The following is a 21,116-nucleotide window of genomic DNA, read 5'->3' as shown; positions in this document are numbered from 1 at the left end:
AACTTGGGGCATATCGCTTAGCCCCTCTGGGCCTTAGTTTATGCATTTTTAATATAAAAGAATTGAACACAATCAGTGATTCTTAAACTTTAGTAATCATTAGTTAACTAGAATGAAGGGCAGCATTTGCACAGGGCCTGAGAATTGGCATTTCTAGTAGGTTCCCACATGGCGACAATACTGCTGGTCTGAGGTCCCTACTTAGAGAACTGCTTGACCAGCTGGTTTCTAAGTTTCCTTCTGACTCAGATATTTTACAGAACACTCAGTCCCAGTTTAGTGCTCTCCTCTATACCATGTGTCTTCCATTGGTGAGAGGATCTCAATTCCCAGGTGCATGCCTCTTCTGAGGGGCACTGGCCTGTTCCCTGTCACACCTGATTCTCCTGGTCCAGGCAGTTAAGGCCACCTTCCCAGCACATCCAAGATTGATGAGCCAAGTCTTACAAAATGCACGGGAGGCAATACAGGCAAAGCATTATCAACAAGATTTAAGAAGAATCCTACGGAACACAGCAATAAAACCTGGAAATAACTATCCATTTCCTACCAACAAAACGTCTCATTTCCGAGTCCATAAATGCTCCCCCCTCCGGATCTTAGACCCATCTGTTTTGTAAGCATGTATAATTATTAGCATCATAAAGTCAGTTTCTATACCTAATGTAATTATCAGGAGCCAAAATAATATCAGGTAAAGGAGGGGGAGAGTAGGAGGCTTGCTCACTGCAAACTCAGACAATTTCTTTAAAGAGAGCGAAGTAGTCACATGAGAAGATAACGATTCTTTATGGTGATATTATACTTCCTATGGAGGCTTTGGGGACAGCTTTGCAAATAAGACTGAGCTGGCTCATCTCAAAGTAAAGAGTGGTTTCCTGGCATGTACAGTGGGCTTAGTCCCTTTTGGGAATGAGAAATCAGGATCACTGTGCTTCCTCTGTGACCAACCTTCCAGATTCCCTGGAGGCCCCAAGAGCAAGGCCTTGCAACCTGAGGCCCTGCCAAAGTAGTTCATTCTTTTTCTTCCTTTTGCACCACCTCTGGAGAGTTAAAAAAAAAAAAAAAAAAAAGAGTTTACAAAGCCACTTAGAGATAGTAGCCAGCAGAGAGTTCCTGGTTCAGAATGAATTCAGGAGTTTTGTCTTTGTGATTGGTCACAGTGACTTGGGGAGGTGGTGCTCTTTTATCATCTATGGAATGAATGAGTGAGTGAGTAAATGCATGAAGCGATGGACAGAGAAGAGTTGGTGACAGGGATGAAAGAGAGCATATGTATTCCCCTCCCATAGCTTATTTATGAGAGTATTGGGGGGCAGCATAGGACCAATGAGTCATCATAAAGAGGCTGATTTGTTTTTACTTAATCCAAATAGCAAAATAGCATTTTGACCATGACAGCTGTTCAAATGAAGTGACTGACCCCTTTGCACAGTTATGAGTTTTGTATCACTAGATTCTCAAACAGATCCCAGGCATACCTCCCCCTTTCTGAATCTCATTTTTTCAAGGTTGGGGTATTAGGTAGGAAGGTTGTGTAGTAGGGAATAGCATCTACTGTGTGTCTGAGCCTTTACTTGTATAATCTCATTTAATTCACTCAACAGACCCCCCCCCCCCCCCCCCGAGGTAGATGCTCTTATCCCTATTTTTAAAATAAAGAAAGCAAGCTCAGAGGTTTATGGAACTAGTCCATGCCATCCAGCTGGTGAGAGGTGGAGCTAGGATCCAAAGTAGGATCTGCCTGCTCCAAGTTCATGGGCCTTCCTCGGTAGCTTGAAAGACTCTGCTAAGTCTCACATTCTTCAACGCACTTCTTGGAACTGCACTTGTGCCTGGCTCCTGAAAATACGGGCCACCGCCACCACTGGCGGAGATAATGGTCTACCTTATGGATCTGTCATGGAATTCAAAGTTCTCTTAAGAGAGCCTGTTGTGGGGGTGGTGACTGTTTCCCATGCAGTTGTCTTTTGGTTCCTATGTGTTTGTTAAGCTGCTGTAGCATCTTCTCATCTGCAGATTTGCTTGTCTGCCAGAATCCCAAATCAACCTGATGGTTTAGGGGTTTCATTCTATGATCTAGCAATCCATGAATACAGTGGATCCTGCTCCTCTGCCTCCCCCACGCCCCACGGGGAGCAGCATCCTCTCTCCAGCTGGCACAGCGACCACATTTCGGGGCTGATTGGGGAGTGTTTCAGCTGGACAGGGGCAGATGGCTGACTAGGGGTACAGGCTGCCATGTTTTTGCTAATTTTGAGCCTGGGGCGAATCCTGAAGGCACCATCCGGAGATGCCTGGAAAGCTGGATCTTCTGAAGCGGTGCTGCAACCTTGGAGGCAGTTTCATCTGAGCGTGTTTCGCTCCCATCTCCGTCCCTTGTTCTCATGCCAGCCTCTTCTGGATGCCCACCAGATGCCTCTCTGCTAGGTGCCTCCGTGCCCTGTCTCATTTCCCCTTGGAACTGTGCAGCAGGGACTCCTTCCTTGTCGTGCTGGGGAGGCAGGTAATGAGGAGGGAGGCTGGAGCCCACTCTGTAGGTACAGGCTGCCACCTCTCCTCTCTGAAGCCTACACCCTTCCTGTCTCCTCTCTCTGCCTGCCTTTGCCTCCAGTGCCTCCCAATCCGGCTTAATACAGGCTGAGGTAGGCCCCAGCAAGAGCAGGGCACTAGCCAGGCCTCTGGGAGGGCATCTGCTTCTGCTGATAAGTACCCCTGTCTTTCTCCTCCCCTCCGGCAGGGCGGAGATGCCCTCCCCCAACGAGCCAGGGAATTAAAGCAGGGAACTGGGCTTTGGCAACTGGCCCTCTCACTGGCACGAGGCCTGCACTGTCTCCAAGGATTTCTCTCTCAGAGACTCAGTGTTGCCTGATTAAAAATGATTGCTTCTTACAAAGCAAAATAGGGTCTTGTCGAGAGTCCACCCAACAATGAGAATGGAAAGTTGGGACTTCCTGGGCTCTGAACGCAGTCCATAAGAAAGAGGGAGCTTGAGGCATGGGAATGGAATCTCCTCCAGTTGGGGAGGTCTCAGAACAGAGGGCTGGCTGCATGGAGAGCAATTCTGATACAAGTGGGCTCAGACCTGGAGGTTACCTGTCCAGCCCCATGCGTTAGTGTGCCGGGGCTGCTGCGTTGAAGGACCACAGCCTTGAACTACAGACACACGTTGTTGCACATTTCTGGAGGCCAGAATCCTGAAATTAAGGTGCCTGCAGACTTGCTTCCTTCTGAGGGAGGTGAGGGAAGGAAGCCAAGTCTCTCTCTTGGCTTGTGGGTTGTAGAAGGCCATCTTTTCTGTGTCTCTTCACTTTGTCTTGTAAATTCCTTTGTCTGTGTGTCCAAAATTCCCTTTTTATGAGGACACCAGTTGTAGTCGTGTGTGCAGGGTGCCATAACAAAATACTACCGACTACCTGGCTTAGAGGACTCTCTTTTGGCTTGCAGAAGGACAGTGCGCTGGTGTCTCTTCCTGTTACCAGAGCACCGTGCCTATCAGATTCAGTCCCCACTTTGACTCTTTAACCTTTTTCACCTTCTCACAGGTCCTGCTTCCAAATATGGCCACGTTGGGGGTTAGAGACGCAAAGTATCAATTTGAGAGGAGTACAGTCCAGCCCATGGCACCAGTCCTGTTGGATCAGGCCCCACCCTCGTGATCTCACTTTAACTTGATTACTTCTGTGAAGACCCTGTCTCCAGACACATTCCAAGGTATTGGGGGTTACAGTGTTGACATGTGAATTCTGGGGGGATACAGTCAGCCCACAGCATCTAAGTTCCACAGGCTTAACCTGCCACCCTGGGTCCATTACAAAGGAGACTGGAGTTGGGGGGACACAATTGTGCCTCCCTACCCTGACATCACTAGGTTTTCTGGGGCCCAGGGATGGGCAGGGTCCCTTGGGAGCTCCACTGACTGAGGCTGGACACTCAGGTATGCTGGGGAGTCTCCACCCTGTGCACTGCCAGCTCCACGCACACCTGCCATTTCCCATGAGGTCAGCTTGCACGCTCTGGGCCCAGCCAGCCTGGTGGGCTTGTCTCTTTGTGACCAAGAGGTAAAGAAGCACAGCATTCAGGTGACCATCTTGGATCTCCTTTAAGCTATTATCTCTTTTAAGCAGAGCAGCCAGAGAGTAAGGAAGCAACACATTTTAGGAAGATTTGGTGCTGGGGTCTGGGGAGTAGGGGTCAAAGAGGTGGGAGAGAGAAGGAGAGAGAGGAAGAGGAAGAAGAGAGGAGGTGAGTGGGAATTAATCACGTTCTCTTTCACTCCAAACTTGCTGCCACAGCCCTGGAGAAAACCATTTTACATACACTTTTTCTTCATAATAGGATTATTCCAAAAACATTTCAAGCAAAAGAAATGCTGTTTTTTGAAAAAAATCTCTATTTACAGTTCACAAAGATCAGAATTTTCTTTTCCAGGGTAAGTAGCCTTTATATCTTTATTGCTCTCTATTTATTTCCTGCTGGAGATAGGGAATAAGGCTCTACCAGCATCAAAAGACCCTCGAGCCATCCTGTGATTCTGAATTACAGAACTGGGGAATGGGGTCAGGTGCAGGGACTCCTTCTCTTGATTCCTTTCAACTGACCCAGATATGCCAGCCCTACTCCTGGGGCCTCCCAAACCCCCAGGGTTTCTTCCCACCCTCCTGTGTGCTGTCTGTCTTCACACATCTCTCAGCCTCAGGGTTGGGAATGGGAGAACTCACTTTCCATGTGATGCCAGTGGGCAGAGGGTGGAGCGAGGTCAGAAGGGGAGAGCTGAGGAAGGAAGTGGATTGCACATGCCCCTTTTGCTCTGGGGTGCACCAGCCTGGCTGACATCTGTGAAAAACAGCCACATCAAGTCCTCCCTGTCCCTGTCTTGAAAGCATAGATTCAGAGATGGATGGGTCTTTGGACAATACAGACTCATCTCCCTCCTGGGTGCCTGATGCTGGCTAGAGCCCTGCTTTCACGGTTCCCTCCCTCTCCCTGCACATCCCCTTGGCTGCGCAACTCATGAGTGGGAACATCTTTTCTGATGTTGAGTAGGACCCTTTCTGTGTTAATCAGAACTCTCTAGAGAAACAGAACCAATAGTCATACATACATGATTAATTATAAGAAATTGGCTCACAGTACTATGGAGGCTGCACGTCACAAATCTCTAGGGTGAGGCTGCAAATTGGAGATCCTGGAGAGCTGAGGACGTCAGTTGCAGTCCCAGGACTGACAGGCATGAAGACCAGGAAGAGTCACCGCTGCTGTTCCAGGCAGGAAAATGCTGGTGCAACAGGTTGAAGGCTGAGGCAGAGGAATTCTTTCTTCTTGAGGGGAGGCTCAGCCTCTTTGTTCTATTCAGGCTTTCTCCTGATTGGATGAGGCCCACCACATTGAGGACAACTTACTTTACCCAGTTTAAATGTTAATCATATCCCCAAACACCTGAGGGCTTGTGTAGCTTGTGCTTGGATCTTAGAAAAAGCAGTTCACTCTTAGGATAAGGATGCACCCTTCCCTGCCCCTCTCATTTCTTGGTAAATCATAGAAAGCAGCAACTGGGGCCAGTAGGAACCATACCCTGGGATTAATCTTTGGGAAAGCTCATTTCCCTCTGTTTCCCGCCCTTAGTAAGTCCTCAGCAAAGGCAGAAAAGGGAACATCTACTTAGAAACCAGAGTCTCTGTGTCCTGTAAGTTGCAGGAAGGCCCAGCATGGACGAGTCTCACCTCCTTTTAACATAGGGACTCTGATGCAGAAAGAGCTTATGTCACACACCAGAGTTGTGTTGTTTCGTGCTGCAGGAGCTAGGACTTGAATCCAGCACTGGTGAACCTGCAAACCTCCTCTTTCTGCTACCTCTGCGGGGTGTCATGTGCCTGCGCAGGCTCTGTATGCTGTAGAGGGGAAACGGTCAAGTTTAAAGTAATTTCAACAATAACAATGCAGCTCTTCCCAGGAACTCAGGGAGGAGAACACAACTGGTGGCCAGCCCAGGGAATCCCTGCAGCTTTGACATTGCTGCATCATCTTCAGGACACTGTACCTATGGAGGCTGGAGGAGATGACCATTAAGGACACCTTTTCCTACTCTGGGATCTGAGGGATCCCCAGAGCAGGCAGCTTGAAGGCTCCTTCCTTTTCAAAGCAGTGAGGAAAGGGAGGAGAGGAAGAATGAGAGGCGGGCGGCCCCATGTCTCCGGCTCTGCGGTGCCTTTCTCTGCTCTGTGAGCACAGGACCTTGCTGGGGGAGGAGGTGTAGCCGGGAACCTTTGCAAAGGGCACAGCAGAAGTGGAGGCTGGCTTCCTGTTTGTCTGGGACACTGCCAGCCGTGTTCTGCAGAGACTCCAAAGAGGAGAGCAAATAAGGGGATTTTCAGATGGTCTTTGCATGCCTTCTCCTTTGTTTTCCCTTGGAGGGAGAGGCGGCTGCTACTCTAAATCTTGGCCTGGAGGAGCCATGCACGCTAAGTTGAAGGGGCGGACGGCTTATGTAAGATGAGGGGACTGAAGCCCTGTTAAGCTGAGCTGGGGAGCAGTTGATCTGCGCTCTGCTCAGAGAAGCTCCAGTTTTTCGGGAGACAATGTAAGCTGACCTTTCTGGATTCCCCCTTGCTTCTCTTACAATGGCCTCAACAGGAACTGTCATCAGTGGAGAGTCTTGGGGCTGGCGGGGCCTGCAGGTAATCGCCCTGACACTGCTTGATTGCCTTCAGAGACAGGGAACTCGCTCTTCCCCTAGGCAGCTCATCTCATCTCTGCCTGGCTCCTTCCTGGCGGGGTCTCCGGAGCCAGAAGCTTTCCTCCTTGCTTCATGGAGTTGCTGACCTTGACACTGGTCCTCTGACCCGATATAGGCATGATATTTGGAATAAATTTACGCTCTGTTGGGAATTGGCCTTTGCTCTGAATTAGTCACTTGGTTTCTTCAGCTGGGTTTTAAGCTGTCTTCAGCAGGGACCAGAGAGCCTCCATCTTTTATATCCCACATATTCACTACTAGCTGGCCGAGCATATGGCAAGTGCTTAATCACAGTATGGTAGAAACAAGTGAGGAAGAAAGGAAGGAAAGGAGGAAAAAAAAATAAAAAGATTTGCCTTCATCTTTTCTTGTGTGCTGGATAATAGAGGCCCTCTGGGATAGGATCCCCTTGAGGATCAGTCATTCCTGCCTGGGAGGGACCTTGGCATGTGGAACTGCCCTGGGTTCTGACCTCAATACCAGGGCTCCAGTTTTAGCCTTTGCAATTCCTACCTGAGCATCTTTGGGCAGGTTACTTCCTGGAACCCCAGTGTCCACTCTGAAGTGGGAAATAGTAATCACCTCATAAGGGGTTGTTGTGAGGTTCAAATCAGATCCAAGGACCCGGAGCTCTCTGTAAACTGGGTTTCCATATGGTTGCAGGGCGGAGCTCAGAATTGGGTATGAAGAACTGGATTCAACAATAACAACATCACTATTATTTGATTGATTTCTTTTGTATGTGAATCACTGAGAAGTTTCTTTATAGACATTCTCTTAGTGATAGATTATAAGGTTGGCAGTTTACAGATGAGAAAACAGACGTTCAGAAAGGTGAAGTATCTTGAAAAACTAGGATTTGCACCCAGTTCCCTGATGGCCTCCGAGCTCAAAGACTCTATTACATCAGACTGCTTCTTGTTAAAGGAAAATTAGGGCCAATATGTGGGGAGGGGAACTGAGGATGATGAGGTGCTGGCAGAAGGATGTTAGACTCAAAGACTATAGGAGAGACCCTCAATCCTGTGACTTTATCATTTCCCCACTTAATAGGTAAAGCAAATACTCAAGGCTCGTTCTTTTCCTGGGTTGATTTTAAAAATCTTTTCCTCACCCTAAGTGTCTCATTTGCAGTTGGATTTCGGTCTGTTAGCCAGGCGCTACTTCTCTTCCAGGGAACCCGGGATGTCTGCATAATGATGTGAGTTTCCAGGAGAGCTCAGTGGGGGTGTGTGTGGGGGAGTCTAGAAACCAGGCAGAACAAGGCAAGGAAGATGTGGCTTTTAGGCAGTGACCAATTGATCATTTGACAAACTTTATTAAGCATTTACATGTGCCAGGAGCGGTGCTAAATCCCACGGGGCTGAAGAAACTACAGGCTCTGATCTCGGGAGCTTACAGATTGGTGAGGAAGATAGATTTCAAGGCAGATGGAGGCTCCTTATGCTGATGGACGGGCAGAGGAGGGAGGGGAGGTGGTTGGAAGGAGCATGTGTGTATTTGGGCGAGAGGACAAGACTTTACCCAGGGGACGGTGCAGGAGGGGTGGCATACCTGGGTCCCTCTCTGGAATTCTCCACTCCAGCAGACCCCTCAGGCCTGGTTCTCAGTTTAAGTCAAATAACTTTGGTCCCCAGTTGCCTCCTGCCTGCCACGTTCCAACTCAATCATTCTTTGAAATTTGGAGCTGTAGCTAAAACGCCTTTGCCCTGTAACAGGATTTTCACAGTCTCCACAGCAGCGGAGAACGTCGCTCATCACCTGCTGTTGTAATCTGCACCGCTAAGCCCGAAGCTCCAGGCGGAAAGCTTAACTCGCCTTGCTGATTCCAGCTCACTCTTCCTGGCATCCCAGCCGTATTTCAGGAAGGGGAGCTAATCTGCTACCCCCAACTCTACACAGAGGCACCTCCAAGGAAATACCCATGGCAGAGGGAGCTGATGTTCCTTAGAGAAGGGGCTCTGAGGGCCAAGCTCCCCTCCGCAAATGGGTAGCAGGAATCATGATTCTGGATCTCTGAGTAAAATCACCCTGTGTACCTTGTTCTGAAGGACATTGGCGGGAGGGACCAAGTAGTGGCTGATCATCCTGAAGATTGTGTTTCATGGGCTGGCCAGACCTTCATATCTGCATTGGTGGATTTTGCTCTGTTATAGGAAATGTGCAAGTGAGTTATAGGCAAGTGTGTGTGTGTGTGTGTGTGTGTGTGTGTGTGTGTGTGTGTGTTCGCATGCATTTGTTCATGGTTTCTGATTAAACACTCACCATCTTCTAAAATCCTAATAATCACTGGTATTTTGCCTTCTACCTCCATCTTAACAGTTTTATGCTTCAGAGAGCCAGAGCCCAGAGCACTAGAGTGTTTGACACAAAGTGGGACTTTGTTTAATGTTTGTTGAATGAATAAGAACTGACCCTGGAGCTCAGCTTTGTTCCAGGCACTGTGCTATGGGCTTAAACACATGGTGAAATGAAGATCTGATCACGTTGGTAATAAGTGGAATAGGAAATCAGAAACAGGAAAAAGTTGTGGAGGTCTTGGAGGCAGCGTCCAAACATATGTACAAGCATTGATTGATTGATTCATTCAAAAATATTTACTTAACCTAACATGTGCCATGTGTTCTTTAAGAATGCTGGGGAGATAGCAGAGCTATCCTGGTTCAAGTGGAATGTACTAGAAAGATTGGGCAATGAACAGATTTTGGCTTGACCTAAGCAATGACTTTCTGAGAAGCAGAACTGTTCAACAATGTAATTTGGAGTCCTGTGAGATCATAAGCTCCTCATCTCTGGGAAAGTTTAAGCAAAGGCTATGCAGGCACACCCTGGGGCAGAGGGTGTAGCAGGTCTGAAGGTCGGTCTTCCCATATCTGCCTGCCCCTCTTATTTCAGTGCACATAGCTTTTAACTGCTAGCATCAGTAGCTCCTTGCCAGGGTGCTTTCAGTGCCCCAGAATCTGGCTTGTTGCTCATACCTCCAGAATGAACAATGTGCCCTTGGATCCTCGCCCTATGAGCAAGCTGGGACCTCGGTGGATTCCTGCCTTCCATTTCTAATACTCATAACTGCCGGACTCCCACTGAACTCAGAAATGGTGTCAGATTCTGCCCAGAATTTCCTTTCCCAGACAGGGATGGGTGCAGGATGTTTCTCACTCTCCTGAGACAGTCGAGGATGCCACTTCTGCCTTCCCATCAGGTCAGAGGTGCCCTGGAAGCAGTCAATATACGCTCCTTTTATGCCAATCACAGCACAATGCTGGCTTTTTGGCTCCGAAGACTCTATCAGGGCTCATTGATGTGATTCTATTTGATTTTTCACCCCTCAAATGGTAGGGCTGAGTTCCCAAATCCACACAGGGTTCCCAGATTTCACACAGCTGGTAAGCCAGCAGCTGATCAAGCCCAGCCTGAAAGTCTTTTCTATGTCACCTGCCCAGAGAAAGTGCAGGGCATAACGGTGAACAGGCAGCCAGCTGGGCTTAGTGCCTGCTACCCCTCAAGCCTGGGCACTGACTAGAGCCACTCTCTGAATGTCCACGGGTGAAGTATAATGAAGCTGTATTTCCTGGGGTTTGGGGAGGTTAAGATGGACACTCTTCATTCAGTAGGAAGAGCAGACACTGTAATCGCTGCCAATTTCCCTTGTCAATAAAGGTCTTGTTGACTAGATGCTGAAAAAGTGGATAGCAGTTCTTCTCTCGGGGGGCACTTTAGCAGTAAAGACCCTCCTACTTATGGTTGGGCCCCTTCTGGGATGGTCCACATCTACTAGCAGATTGTGTGTGCATAGGAAGGCCTGGACATCTTTCCTGGATTGGAGATGGTTCCAACGGGCCCTTTCAACATTCTTGAGCTCCTTGCAGGGCTTGGCCAAGCCTGTGCTTGAGCTGCATGAAAGCTGGATTCTGTTCTCTGCCCAGGTTTGTTTCTGCTCTTTGCTACTGGCACAGATATTGTGACATTCCTTAGTAAGCACCTTCCTGCTGAAATTCCAGCTCAGAGGCTGCTCCAGGGAACCTCACCCTGGGACAATGGGACATTGTCTTTTGTGGCTCAACTGAGCCCCTGAATCAGTCTGTTAAACTCCCAAATTGGCAAGTGATCATTCCTAAATAGTCCCCTTCACTGCAAACATCCCTGCCTTTATGAACAAGGCTTGGCTTCTCCCCACTGGCTTTAGGAGTGTGTGTGTGTGTGTGTGTGTGTGTGTGTGTGTGTGTATGTGTGTCTGTCTGTCTGTCTGTCTGTCTATCTGTCTATAGGCTAAAAGGAGTACAGTACCTGTACCTGCAGGCTATGCTCTCTACCCCCACACACATACCTCACTCTGTTGTATAAGATTCCCTAGCAACTGCATATCCAGCCTGCCTAGTCAGGGGTCCCCAAGAAGATGAAACAGTTACCGGCCCCAAAGCAGCAGCATCTCTGGATCTGAGGTGCATTCCTGCAGCTGGGACTGCAAGGGGAGCTCGCTTTATTAGATCCCATTATAAATGGATGATTTGCCATCTCCGAAGATAAATGGGAAACTTAATGCAGAGGTATCCTGTCTGGGGAAACTGGAGAGTTATGGATGTTAGCTTTGTAGCTTTATGAAAGCACTTTCTTATGGAAACTGAAATGACCAAGATTAGATTGAATTAGTATGTACTGGTATGAGCTTTTCCTCCCCCTATCCATCTTGATTCTTTTTTTTTTTTTTTTTTAAGGGAAAAGATTTGCCTCCTGTGTGAGCATTTCATAAAAATGCAAATCCCAAGTTTGGGTTTGGTAATTAGCAGGGTTGCCTCCTGGTGCTAACGAGGCAGCTGCCCAGCTTGAGCTCTCTGTGGAGGTGGGGAAGGAGGCGCCCTCTGCTGGCTTCCCTTGTGGGTGGTGTCTGCTTCTTCCCTCCCACTGGGCTCCTGCTGGTGTCAGCTATTCTTTTGGCCATTAGTGACACTTTTCATTCCAGCTGCTGGGATGCTGGCTACCACCTCTGAAGATGGGTTCTCCTCAACTCATGCAGACCCCACTCTCTATTATAGAGTCCCCAGTCTGAACTTCAGACCCATGTGCCAGATAGAAGTTAGGCTTCTTGCCAGCAGACAAATCTATCCAATGAATGTCTGAGCATTTTTGATACCAAACACAGTACCAGGCATTGGGGATCCAAAGATGAGAATCCCACCCTTCAAGATATCAGTCAGGGGCTGGGGATGTGGCTCAAGCGGTAGCGCGCTCGCCTAGCATGCGTGCGGCCCGGGTTCGATCCTCAGCACCACATACAAACTAAGATGTTGTGTCCTCCAAATATTAAAAAATAAATATTAAAAAAAGATATCAGTCTAATCCAGTGGAGAAATGTGGATATGGATGATTTCCAAGCCAGCGCTGTCTGACAGAACAGAACCGTCTGTGATGATGTAAATGTTCCCTGGTCCCCTGGAAATAATGGGGAAACAGGCATCTCAAGAGGGACTCCAGGATTATTTCCTAGTTGACTCTTCTGGGATCCTGACCACATAGAATGAGGTTGTTCCAACCCATTCTGCCTCTCTAGAATATTAGAACCAAGAGGTTTACTGTTCACCTGTCTCCTCCTCCCTTGGTGGAGGAGAGAGCAGAGGCCATGACCTGTCTATCTCGTGGCAGAGGAGGATAGAGGAGTCAGGACCCTAACTCCTAGTCCCTGGATTTTTGACTACAGCAGCCTGCAGCTAGGGATGTGGCATGGACCAAATATGAAAAGGAAAAAGATCTCAGGAATTACTGTTCAAGGCCCTGAACTTGGGGCACCATGATGGGTGATTAAACCTCCCATGTGAGCCATCAGGGGCTCAGGACCAAGTGGGGAGGTCTGGCCCACATGTGAAATTTAGATGGCTCATGCAGAGGGGAACTTACCTGTGATCTTATTCAGTAGCCTAGGCTGAGCACACACCCTTACAGTCTGCTCCTATCACCAATATAACCAAGGAACTCAAAGAGTGAAGTTGCAGAAGGAAGAAGTGAATGGTTTGTTTTCCGGAGGGAAGCTGGGAACCTAGATACTGGGAGACTTGAGAACTTCAGGGTCTGGGATTTTACTGGGGTCAGATACTGGGGTTGGGGTTAACCTTTTGGGGGCCTATGGGTACCCAGCATCCCTATTAGACAGGGAATGGGACATCTCAGCATGGCTCTGGAGCTGTCTTTGGGCCCAGGAAATTTTCAGAGATGGGGAGGGTAGTCCAAAATTGGAATAAAAGTGAAAGATTTTCGATGGGCTCAGCACTCCCTCCCAAGTGTGTTACTGCACAGTAAAATTTGAATAGAGCCTTGAGTGTTGGGTTGGGAACTGAGAGGGGCTAGAAGCAGCTAGTGAACAGATCACCAGTTAGCTCTGGACTAAGGCCTGGGGACTGCTCTTCTGATAGCGAGTCCCACCATGGCCCACTGGAGCCTCAGGGACCTGCTCAAGGCCTGCCAGCTCCAGCCCCAACATTTCAGGCTCTGTCCAGTAAGGCCATATGTGCTGGTGGGAACTGGGTCTCCTATCATGCAAGTATTTTTATACCTCTTCTCTGCTGGTCACTTGCTTTGGGCAGGGTGAGGTGAGATCTTGCTCCTCTTACTGCCAGTTTCTAGGTCTCTTCCTGGCTGAAGCAGGAGCAGAGCTGGTTGGATTTTATTCCCAGTCCTACTAGGTGATCTAAAAGTGAGAACTGTGTTTAGGTGGCACCATGCAGGAAGTAGTCAAAGGCTGTCCATGACATCTGGAGGCGCAGCGACTTGGCAGTTATGACAGGAGGGCTTCCTAAAATGCTGGGCGGATAAAGGGTGAGGGTGATGGTAAAGCCAGATTCATCCGAGTGGGGGGACACCAAGAGAGAACAAGCAAAGGGCCCTGATGCTGGCGGGAGAGGCTGTCACATAGCAACCGGGAGGGCAGTTTCACATGACAAAGGTAAGTACATCCAAAGACTGGGGCCAAGGGAGATGGTCTGAGCAGTCAGGGCTTTAACAACAGATCTAGATGTTAGAGCCCAGATTTGGGGCTAGGGGTGCCAAGTAAATCAGTGATTAGTCTGTGGGTCTATGATTTACTTCCTTGTATATTGCTGGTACCCACACGAGTCCTGGCCATGACTCCACATAGCAGGTAGAGTGTATGCGATGTTGACGTGCCTCTTACCTGGGAGATGGGGTGCAGAAGATGCATGCAGGCGAAGTGGTTGGTTCGCATTCAGAGGTTGCTCCCAAGGGGGTGATAGGTAGGGAAGGTAGGGGAGGAAAATGGGCAAATGACTTAAATGGAGCAGTGTCTTCCCTTCTTCCTTGGAGGGTTGTCTTCTCTGGCCCTGGGGAAATCTGAGACCATTGAATCAGCCTACTTCCTGGTCCAGGTGAGTGTGACTGGCATAGCACTGGTGAGGCAAATCTTTTCCCTTAAAAAAAAAAAAAGAATCAAGATGGATAGGGGGAGGACTGGCATAGCACTGGTGTCACAATCCCTGAATGCGATGAGGCATGTAAAGCACCCAGCACAATGTCAGGGACACTGGATGCTCATTGTGCTAGTTAGCCCCATTCTCTTGCTCTCAAATGAGCTCCTTGACCTTCTCCCACGACCCCCTGCCCTCCTGTCTTTTAAGACAGACTTATAGTGCGGAGACTTCAGTGCTCCCCTTGATGTTGGCCCAAAGGAGACCTCAGCCAAGGCACATCTGCTCTCTAAATCTTGCTTCTTATCCGTCAATTGATGGGCTTGTTCTAAGTCAGGGCTTCTTCATGGGTGTGCTTGGCACATGGCTGAGCCATACATAGGTCACCTGTGTGTGGAGCTGGAGTCCCTCAGTCCTGGACGTGCTTGGGTGGGTCAGGACAGCTCCTGGCAGTGTCTCTTCCAACTGGGAACAGCCTGTGTCATTGGTTTCATTGTGCAGAACAAATATTACCATTTTCTTTGTGCACTGTGATGCTGAAAAAAAAAAAAGTCAAGAAGCCCTAGAAATCATTATCCAGGTTTCCACTGAGATAATATGGCTAATATTCGAAATCATCTTCTAACTTCAAAACTCATCTTTTCCAAGAAAACTGCCTTCCACAGTGTTGTTCAATAACATGTCTTCATCATGGTCTTCTCGGCTGTTAAACATTAGCCTGGAATTTATTTATTTATCCTTCTTAATATGTGACCTGTGGGTTGTTTCCCATAACAACGGTAATAACTATTTCTACCGCCATTTATTGTGCCTATAGATGCCAGACACCTCACTAAGTGTCTTGTCATTCCTTCATAATACTGCTGTCAGGTACATGGTAACAATTGTGCATGTCCACACAGGGTAACCTGGGACTTAGATGGCCTAGAACAACTGTCTAGGCAGGAAGCTGCTGAATCAGGATCTGGACATGAGTCTGTGAGGTCCTGATCCAGTCCTGGCTCTTAACCACATGCCTCCTCTTGTGGAGAGAGGCAGCGACTTCTCTGATCTTTCCACTTCCCCACACTTCAAAACTTGGCTCAGTCGTAAAACTGAGTGTTGGGCTTGTCTACTATATTGGTGTAAATCAAAAGTGGGATTAGAACAGCCTTTCCCTGGTTGCAGAGAGAAGGCAAAACTGACCTCCAGTTACCTGGTCATGGGTGAGGGAGTAAACATAGAAACCATGACACATACAAGAAGCCCCAGGGGCCTGGCTACTAGCATTTCAGAATAAGACCCCTTCCCCACTGGCAGAACTGGAGAGAATTCTTCTCCCTACCCCTCAAACCACATGCCAATCTGGGAAGTGCCCGGAGTCCTCCTGTCCAGGTCTGTCTGTGGGAGGGGAAATAATAGTGATTGAGAGGATTGATGGGTCTTGGACATCCAGCCTGGAATTCGCATGGCCCAGCAGCATGGTGGTGGCCCCAGCCTTTAGCCCGGTTACCTCAGGACTTCACGGTGCCCAGGCCAGCTTCTCCACCACTTCTCTCCTCTTTTCTGGGACTTGTTGTCCTTACAGGTTGTAGGTGACCCCTCACCTGGCTTTCCTGCTCCCTGATCTTCTAATGGAGTCCTGTGAAGAATTTACTTTTGGACCCTTGATGAGTTGTCTGTGAGTGTTTCTGAGCAGCTCCTATCTCACTCTTCCTTCATCTGAATCACCAAACTACAAACAAGCATACTTTGGGGTTAAGGGTAAGACAGGCCTGAATTTGACTCCATGCTCCAATCCCCATCAGCATGTAACATTGGGCTAGTTTGACTATATTTATTGAAGAAATATTTACTGAGCACTTACCATGTGCTATATACTATTGCAGATATTAGAGATGTGGGGATATAGTATGTAGACTAGGACAGCAAGTGGACATGATTGAGAAGGTGGGGAGGTAAGTCTTTTCTGAGTTGAAATCTAAATGATGATGAAGAGGTGATATGGAGGAAGAGCATTTTAAGAAGATGGGGGGAGTAGATAATGCAAAGGCATTGGGGTACAAAGAAGAGAGCAAATTCAACAGGTGTAGAGCTTGAAGCCATGTGGAGAGGGAATTGCAGGGCATCCAGGTAGAAGTAGGGAGATCAGTTAGAAGACTAGAGCAAAGGTCCAGGCCAGCAGTGATGGTGTGTGGGTGGGGAGGATAGGGGCAGACAGATGTGAGCACTGGGAACATGAAGTCAAAGGAATAGTTTATAAACCTGGTCCACTGTGCTGACCCCCCACATGCTTTCTTTTTTTAAAAAGCAATTTACCTGCAACCCTACCTGGCTTACATCAACAGGATGCTACATTACTCGGCAAACAACCTGTTATCTACAGGAGAAATGCAGGCCTGAAACGTTGATAAAAAGAACACAAGTTTTCCTGAAAGTGTGTGTGTGTGTGTGTGTGTGTGTGTGTGTGTGTGTGGTTGGGGGTTTTGACCCTTACACAGACCAAATCCCAGAACTCAGGGAAATAAGAAGAATTTCCCTTAACTATAAAATCTGAAGAACAAGTTCTAATTAAAACTGGTCAGTAAGGGCCAAAGTGACCTAGAGTCATCCTGCACAGTGGGACCTTGAAAATCTAATGCCATTCTCCTGTTAGTCAAAAGAGATGGACCTGGGAAAATTTCTTTGGAAACTTCTCTGAGGCCCCCAATGAAAGTGGAAGGCAGGAGGGGGTGTGCTGTCCTTCTCCTTTGAGGGAGGACCCCCTCTATCCCTTGAGAATGTTCCCTTCCCTTGCCCATACCCCTTCAATAAACTCATATCTGCTACTCGGAGTGACATGGCAGAAATCTTCCTGGTGAGATTGCAAGAATCAGTGAAGTGGGGCCTCTGTGGCTGCCTCAGCACCATGACAGTTCTTTGCCCTCCAACAGGGTGTATATTACCTTTCCAACCTCACTTTCTTTTTTTTTAGGGGGGGAGGGGTACTAGAGATTGAACTCAGAGGCACTCCCCCCGACTGAGCCACATCCCCCAGCCCTATTATGTATTTTATTTAGAGACAGGGCCTCATTGAGTTATTTAACACCTTGCTTTTGCTGAAGCTGGCTTTGAATTCTCAATCTTCCTGCCTCAGCCTCCCAAACCACTGGGATTACAGGCATGTGCCATCGCGCCTGGCCCAAGTCTCAATTTTCTCATTTACAAAATGAAGATAATGAAAGTACCTACCTTACAGGATGGTGATGGAGATTCAATAAGTAAACACTTGGCATACAATAAGTGGTACCTATTAGTAAGAAGAGAAAGAGTAGTCATCATAGCATGAGCCTGGCTCTGTGAGCCCTCACATGAGAACTGAGCTTATAATTAAGCTAAGACTTTTCCGTTCAGCAAAACACTAGGGGTGCTTCCAGTGTGCCAAGGATCAGATACCAGCTACTCCTCCTGGCTTACTCATCCCAGGTTCTTTGTGAAGAGCATCACTTGCTGCTCACCAAGCTCTGGGATGGTCACCGTGCAGGAAGAGACGGACACATAGTCTTGGGAGGAGGGCAGCAGCGTCGCTGTGCTGAGGAAGCAAGCACAGAGGAGTGGGGAAACCTGAGCACCGGTGCCTCCTTGGGCAGGTCCAGGAGAAATTCCCACTTCATCCAGAAAGATTCTGAGTTAAGAAGGGGCTGGAGAAAGGCTTGAGCTAGCAGGGGAGGCACTCCAGGATTAAAAAGGCAAGGCTCCTCTTGTTTCTGACCTTCCATAAACCATGGCAGGGATGTGGGATAAATAGAGGAAGAGAGAAAGGAGGGCGGGGGAGGAATCCTTCCCTGGCTTTCCATCATTTTGAAGATGAGAGGATAAGATGAAAGAAACTGCAGCCGCTAAGAGGGATGCAGTTAGACCCAGCAGTGTGCAAAGACAGCAGCTGGACCCTCTGGAACATTTCTGCTCTGATGAGCAGGGTCTTCTCTTTTGCAGAAATCTCGCTCTTCCAAATGGTGTTGGAGGCAGGCCTGCCACGGGGCTGGAGGGCTCTGATGACCTCCACCTCCCACCTCCAACTCTTCTAGCTGTCTGCCATGGTGGGAAGGGAAATTTTATGAGCTCTTCATTCCTCAGGTCCCATGGGGCTCTTGCCTTGCTCGAGACCATCTCTGATACACACATATATCTTAAAAAGAAAAAGAAAGAGAGAGAAAAGCTATTTTATTTCATTGCCAAACTATCCACTTTAAATACCCTTTTTATTACAGTATCTGCATAGTAATACTAATAATAGATCTTGTTGGCAGCTCTAATGAGGCTGGAGAATATAAGGTTTCCAATAAAGTTAATTGTTGCCTTTAATATTCTCATACATTTATACATGGTAAATCTTTAAAGGAGAAAAAACACTCCATTTCATTTCTGTTAAGCAGCCGGTCCTAGACTGGATGGAGACCAACTACAGTAGCAATGTGGGCCAGGAGCTTGACTCTCAGAGAACTTGGATCATGATCTCCAAACTTCTTCTGAGCAGGAAGAGCATGGAATTTGAGTCAGCAAGATCTGGATTTCCAGGTGGGCTTTGTTGCTTTCTAACTTTGTAGTTTAGGTATATTGCTTAACCTCTACCAACGGTGTGCTGTGGGGTTACACCTGTAACCCCAGCTACTGGGGAGGCCGAGGCTTAAGGATCACAGATTCAAGGACAGCCTCAGCAACTTAGTGGGACCCTGTTTTAAAGTCAAAAATAAAAAGAGATATGAGTGTAGTTTAGGGGTAAAATACCCCTGGGTTAATCCCTAGAACTGGAAAGAAATTAATCTTTATCCGCCTTGGTTTCTTAGTCTAAAAGATGGGACACATAATAAACATATATAGCTCAACTTTAGTGCTTGCCACATTCTTAGTGCTCCATATGTGGAAACTCTCTCTATGAGGAACTATTTAAACACAATTAATATTTTATCCTCCTACTACGAGTATCATTAACTGTGAAATATATCAGAGTATTACCATCACTGTATTTGAACTTGAGAGCTAGCTAAAAACTTTCTACTGTCAATCAGCTTCTCAAGGTCACAGGGCAGTATGTGATGATGGAGGTTGGAACCCTGGATTCCCCATCCCCAGCCACATCCAATGTCAAGCTGTTTTTAGACAGGCCCCCATCGCACATCCAGGGCCCCAGGCCCAGAGCTTCCTTGACATTCTTACTTTCTTTCCACCTTTTGAACAGACTCAGGTCTGTTGCCTGGCCCTGGACCAATCTCGATTACAGTACTGGTGGAAAGGGAGGGCTACTTTCCCCAATCTTGGGACAGACACTTATGATTCCTGTCCAGCCTCTCTCAGGGGTCATCAATTTTCTTTGTTTTCACTTTTTCTTGAAGAAAACATCATGATTTTTACAGTCACAGAACAAAGAAGAAGGTAGGTTTCACCATTTATTCTATCGCCGATTTCATGTATTTTTGACAGTTCCATCACATTTCTGACATTTACAATGTTTTTCTCCCAGGGGGGTAAGTAGAAGAGATGTTGATCCCCAGGCCCCTCCCCCATGGTCCAGGAAAGGGAGAGATGAACAGAGATGCCCCAGGTTAGGGACAGGCCTATGTAACCTTGTGTTTCAGCAAATGGATCGCAAACAATGCAACCCCCACTCCCGACCTTCCCCACCCAGCCAGGGTTCTCCTCTACACATCAACGCCTCTCCCGCTGGCAAGTGGTAAGAAATACTATGTGACAGGATGGTTGCCATGGCAACCCTCATTTCCAGTTAAACAACCGGGCACTGATGAAAGGAGTCTCGTTTGCTTCGGTTAAAGGGTTTGTAGGGAAGGGTGTGGGGCTTGTTTCTTTCTTCCTCTCGTCTTCTTTCTCAATTCTTGCTTTTCCATGCCCTTTTAGGAACAAGGTAGGGGCTCTGCCTGGCCAGGGGCCACGACTGGCCCTAGGGAATGCGAAGTGTAGTTTCAGGCTGGAACAGAGGCAGCCAGGATGGGGGGCCCAGGTCTGCAAGCCCAGAATGTGCCTCCTCTCTTTGCAGCCATGATTTTCCTCACAGCCCCTCCTGCCTCAATTCCCCGGGTCCCCTGCTCTCCCAGAGAAAGGAACTGTTGGGGGAAGAAACAGGCTGGCGCAGGACCCTGTGTCCCAACAGGTGGTTGGGTAATTAAGTGAGCTTTATGCACACAACACTGTTTTGCCCGATGTAATTGCAGTTTCCATATAAATAATTCACGGGAAATTATTAGAGTGAGGACATCGCCCGCCTCCTCATAATTTGCTTAACCGAAATAGGCTCTTTCATCATCCGCGTTGATTTGCCTTAAGACCATGCACTCAGCATCCTTCATAGGCCTGCTCCTCTGAAAACGAGAATGCAGAATTTAATTAAGTTATGCAAATCGGGCGTCCCCTGCCTGGGGAGAAGCAGGGTGTTTGCCCACATGGCTGTGGGGTGGTGCAGGGGAGGCGAGGAGGGCCCCCCCATGCGCCTCAGGTGGTGGGCAGCTGTTTGGGGAGGGGTGAAGGAGCTCCCCCAGAGAAAGAGCATCATCTGAGGATGAGTTGGGGGGGGCTGAGCTCCATGTATGGGGTAGAGCAGACTCAGAGCTTGAACTCTGGGGTCTGCCTCCTGACTTACCAGCTGTGTAACTTGGGGGAAGTACTTAACCTCCCTGAACTGTGGCATCTTCCTCTGTAAAACGAGGATAATAAAGACACTGATGGAGAGTTGATGTAAGGGATAAATGAGAGGATCTCTGGAAAGCACTTCATACGCGCCTGGCCCTAGGGCTTCATAAGCACCTGCTTTGACTATTATTACTGGTACTTTTATTATGATTGTTCTTGCTATTGTTATTAAATATTTTGGGTTCTCAGCTTGTGACTTCCATTGTTCTCCAAGGAAATGTTGGGCTGAAGCCATCCTGTCCTTCTGCTTCAGGGAGGATGAAGTTTATGTCTTTCTCCATGATTTTTGGAAGGAATTGTCAAGTTTG

At 48.0% G+C, this 21,116-nt stretch overlaps 1 long non-coding RNA gene across 3 annotated transcripts in view; it reads left to right on the top strand.

Moving 5' to 3' along the window:
• Positions 1–2,693: 2,693 nt before the first annotated feature.
• The window catches only part of LOC106144972 (uncharacterized), a 46,123-nt gene continuing 27,700 nt past the window's right edge, over positions 2,694–21,116 (top strand). For all 3 annotated transcript variants that reach the window (XR_013437912.1, XR_013437911.1, XR_013437910.1), the window contains exons 1-3: positions 2,694–3,208; positions 3,546–3,714; positions 18,543–18,684. This is a non-coding gene — a long non-coding RNA (uncharacterized LOC106144972). The remainder of the gene's footprint in view (positions 3,209–3,545; positions 3,715–18,542; positions 18,685–21,116) is intronic.

Source organism: Ictidomys tridecemlineatus, chromosome 4 (genome assembly GCF_052094955.1).
Source record: "Ictidomys tridecemlineatus isolate mIctTri1 chromosome 4, mIctTri1.hap1, whole genome shotgun sequence".
Taxonomy (NCBI): domain Eukaryota; kingdom Metazoa; phylum Chordata; class Mammalia; order Rodentia; family Sciuridae; genus Ictidomys; species Ictidomys tridecemlineatus.
The sequence above is the reverse complement of the archived record's forward strand: the minus strand, read 5'-3'. Positions and strand labels throughout refer to the sequence as shown.